Source organism: Notamacropus eugenii, chromosome X (assembly GCF_028372415.1).
Source record: "Notamacropus eugenii isolate mMacEug1 chromosome X, mMacEug1.pri_v2, whole genome shotgun sequence".
Classification (NCBI taxonomy): Eukaryota; Metazoa; Chordata; class Mammalia; order Diprotodontia; family Macropodidae; genus Notamacropus; species Notamacropus eugenii.
Window position 1 is genome coordinate 8212397 of NC_092879.1, and position 4862 is coordinate 8217258.

Here is a 4862-nt window from a genome sequence, read left to right on the forward strand (position 1 = left end):
CCAAAAACAGGACAAGTAAGAGTAGGGACAGTCAAATTATTTTTTATAAGTGGAAATTGCACTGAGTCAAATAGAAAACAATGATTAAATAAGATAACAAAAGTGACTTACCCAAGGTCACACAGCTAGGAAGCTAACCAGTACCATAGAGTAATTCTTAACAATTACTGCCTCTGCTACTCAGCGCAGCAGCAGCCCTTCTTTCTGCAAAGTGGTCAGCTATGACCCCCAACTCCCCAGCAACCATGTCGAAGGGACCCGCAGCTGTCGTTGATCTTGGCACTACTTACTCCTATGTGGGAGTCTTCCAACATGGAAAGTGGGGATCATTGCTAATGACCAAGGAAATAGGACCACCCCCAGCTATGTTGCCCTCACCAACACAGAACGTTTAATCAGTGATGCTGCAAAGAATCAAGTTGCAATGAACCCCACCAACACAGTTTTTGATGCCAAAAGTCTGATTTGTTGCAGATTTGATGATGCAGTTGTACAGTCAGACATGAAGCACTGGCCTTTTACAGTGGTGAATGATGCAGGCAGGCCTAAGGTCCAAGTGGAGTACAAAGGGGATACCAAAAGTTTCTGTCCAGAGGAAGTGACTTCTATGGTCTTGACCAAGATGAAAGAAATTGCTGAAGCTTACCTTGGGAAGACTGTCACAAATGCCATCGTCACAGTACTAGCCTATTCCAACGATTCCCAACGTCAGGCCACTAAAGATGCTGGAACCATTGCTGGTCTCAATGTGCTCCGAATCATCAGTGAGCCAGCTGCTGCTGCTATTGCTTATGGATTGGACAAAAAGGTTGGTGCCGAGAGAAATGTGTTGATCTCTGACCTTGGAGGTGGTACTTTCAATATCTCCATTCTTACCATTGAGGATGGCATCTTTGCTGTCAAGTCCACAGCTAAGGACACCCACTTGGGTGAGGAGGACTTTGACAACCAAATGATCAAACATTTCATTGCAGAGTTCAAGCAAAAGCACAAGAAGGACATCAGTGAGAACAAGAGGGCTGTTCACCATCTTTGCACCGCTTGTGAAAGTGCAAAACACACCCTCTCTTCTAGTAACCAGGCCAGTATTGAGATTGACTCCCTCTATGAAGGTATCGACTTCTATACATCAATCACTTGAGCCCGTTTCGAAGAGCTGAATGCTGATCTCTTCCGTGGCACACTGGACCCTGTGGAAAAGGCCTTAAGAGATGCCCAGCTAGATAAATCACAGATTCATGACATCATCCTGGTGGGTGGTTCCACTCGAATTCCCAAAATCCAGAAGCTTTTGTAAGACTTCTTCAATGTCAAGGAGCTCAACAAGAGTATCAATCCTGATGAGACTGTTGCTTATGGTGCAGCTGTCCAGGCTGCCATTTTGTCTGGAGATGAATCTGAGAATGTGCAGGACTCGTTGCTGTTGGATGTCACTCCTCTTTCCCTTGGAATTGAAACTGCTGGTGGGGTTATTACTGTTCTGATCAAACGTAATACCACCATCCCACCAAGCAGACACAGACATTTACCACCTATTTGGACAACCAACCTGGTGTGCTTATTCAGGTTTATGAAGGTGAGAGGGCAATGACAAAGGATAACAACCTGCTTGGCAAATTTGAGCTCACAAGAATCCCCCCAGCACCCAGAGGTGTTCTCAGACTGAAGTAACATTTGACATTGATGCAAATGGCATTCTCAGTGTTTCTGCTGTGGATAAGAGCACAGGCAAGGAGAACAAGATCACCATCACCAATGATAAAGGATGTCTGAGCAAGGAAGACATTGAACATATGGATCAGGAGGCTGAGAAATACAAGGCTGAGGATGATGAGCAGAGAGACAAGGCGTCTTCCAAGAATTCTCTTGAATCTTATGCTTTCAACATGAAGGCTACAGTGGAAGATGAAAAACTGCAAGGCAAAATTGGTGATGAAGACAAACAGAAGATCCTTGACAAATGTAATGAAATAATCAACTGACTGGATAAGAAACAGACTGCTGAGATGGAAGAATTTGAACATCAGCAGAAAGAGTTGGAAAAGGTCTGCAACCCCATCATTAACAAGTTGTACCAGAGTGCAGGGGTCATGCCAGGAGGCATGCCTGGTGGATTCCCAGGGGGTGGAGCAGGCCCATCTGGAGGTGCTTCTTCTGGACCCACCGTTGAAGAGGTGCACTAAACAACAGAAGAAAGAGCATTCCACACAGCTTTTTCAAAAACTGAAGGACTCAAAATTTGTAGCCAAGGAAGTAACAGTTTAAAAGTAATATTTAAGCTACTGTGTAAATCTGGGCATTCTGAACACTTGAATGGGTGCAGAGGGAGAGAAGTGAACAACATTGTACTTTATCAGTACTGCAAACAAGTGGAAATACAATTCTTGTCCTGGAGAATAAAAAGTATTTAAAATTGGTACCACACACACACACAAAAATTACTGCCTCTTAGCATAGTTTAAGATCCAGCACTGCTAAACCTACTTCCTTACATTTTTGATTAATTTCTTTGATATTCTTGATCTTTTGTTCTTCCAAATGAATGTTGTTATCATTTTTTCTAGTTCAGAAAAATAATTTTCTGGTTATTTTGTTCAGATGGCATGGAACAAATATAGTAGTCTAGGTAAAATTGCAATTTTTATTCAAATAATTTCTTATAATTGCTTTGATTTTCTTTTCATTGATGGTATATTCACTTTTTCATTTTTAATATTGGTGATTTGTTTTTTTCTCTTTTTTTAATCGTATTAACTAAAGGTTTATCTATTCTATTGGGTTTCTTTTTCATAGAACCAGCTCCTAGTTTTATTTATTAATTCAATGGATTTTTTTACACTCCATTTGATTAATCTCACATCTAATTTTTAAGATTTATCATGTTTAATTGGGGTTTTAAATTTGTTCTTTTTCCAGTGTTTTTATTGTATAATTAATTCATTGGTCTGTTCTTTCACTATTTTTTTTAACATAAGCATTTAGAGATATAAATTTTCCTCTGATTACTGTTTTTACTGCATCCTATAGGTTTAGACATGTTGTCTCATTGTCATTCTGGAGATCATTTTAAAAAAATCTCAACTCTAAATTAAAGCATTTTTGTAAAAAAAAAATATGTAGGTAAATAGTTTTTGAAGCCTCAGAAAGCTCAAATTATAATGCAGATTACCCATTGTAGATGTCTTCTTATTTCATGTTTAACTCTATTATGATACTTCATTCTTTCAGGGAGGTCAAAAAGAAAAATATTATAATTCTGTAAAGTAAAAAAAAATTAAGGAAGGGGTAGATTAGATCATCTCATAGGACCCCTTAATCTCCTACCCTTTGGTTCAAGACTGGCAGACTCTTAGAGACAGCACACAGGGGGAAGGACTGTTGCATTTGGAGGCAAAGGGCCTGGATTTACATCACCCTAAATATGTGTCTTCATATCAATCTCCTTCCATCTCAGCCCTCAGATGCATCCTCTCTAAAATGAGAGGGTTATGCTTAGTGATCTCTAAAAGTACTTTTCATCACCCACATTCTGTTGTCCTGGGGTCCCTTTGACATTAGCACGTGGTCATTCTGAGATCTTCCAGTTGCATCTCCTTACAGAATAAGCTAGAATATGTGATTGACATCACATGTTCTGAATTCCTACAAAGGCTCTGCTGCTTTCTAGTTGTGTGATTCTGGGGAAGGACTCCATGGCAGTGTACAAAATGGGGGAGGGGAGGCAATAAAGCATTTATAAAGCACCTACTACATGGCAAACACTATACTAAACACCTGACGAATATTATTTCATTTGATTCTTACACCAACTTTGTGAGTTAGATGTTATTATTATCCCCATTTTACAGATATGGAAACTGAGGCAGACAGTGGTTAAGCGACTTGCCCAGGGTCACACAGCAATTAGGGGTCTGAAGCTGGATTTGAGCTCAGATCTTCCTACCTCCAGGTCCAACACTCTATCCACTGTCCTACCAAGTTTCCTCATGACCAGTCTGTATTAGATGACGCCTTATGTCCCTGCATGGCAGAAAGGGAGGGAGCCATTCATGAAACATGACTCTGACACGCAGGGACAGCAGGAGAGCAGACACCAGTGGAAAATTGGCATCCCCCACTGCTCCCAGCTCCATGGGAGTCAGGAGACTTGAAAGCCTGACAGGATGAACATGTCAATCCAAGGCCCAAAGACACCTCCTCGGGGCTCCAATTTAGGGAGAGTTGTAGACAAAGAACTGACATGACACTAAGAAGATACTTCCCATCATCAATAAAGCAAGGCAGTGGGAGAGTCTAGACCAGAGAACATTAAATACACAACCAGGTGAGGCTATTCACCTCAGCTTTCTCCACCTCAGATTCCCTCCTAGGAACAGCAAGGGGTTAAACCATATGAGCTGAATGGGTCCTGGCAGCCTTTGAATGATCTCACACCAGTCCCTTCAACTTACTAGGACTTACCTAGACTTTCAGTGAAAGCAGGGCATAGATCCATTATATGAGAGGGGTCTGCCAAATTTTTCCTGATCCTACACCCATGACTTCAGGTTGTGGAAGTCAGTTTCCCTTTCAATACCTTGCAGGTTTAAAGTATGTGAACTGAGGGGGCCCATTCAGTTCACATAATTTAACCCCTTGCTATTACTGAAAGGGAAACTGAGGCTTAGAAAGCTGAGGTGAATGGCATGATATCCCCCAAAAAGTGGCAGTGAGGGGCATCTCAGACCATGAAGTCCAACCCTCTGCTGTTAATCAAAAGGACCTGAGTCCTAGAAAGCTGACCTGACTGGTGGGAGATTATCCATATGATGGCAGAGAACCTCAGGTCCCATCCTTTAAGACTGCCAAAGAATTGAAGGGGA

The 4862-nt window shown here is 41.5% G+C and overlaps 1 pseudogene; it reads left to right on the plus strand.

The window, feature by feature from the left end:
• Nucleotides 1–245: 245 nt before the first annotated feature.
• Nucleotides 246–2183, plus strand: LOC140515863 (heat shock cognate 71 kDa protein-like; annotated as a pseudogene).
• Nucleotides 2184–4862: the final 2679 nt, after the last annotated feature.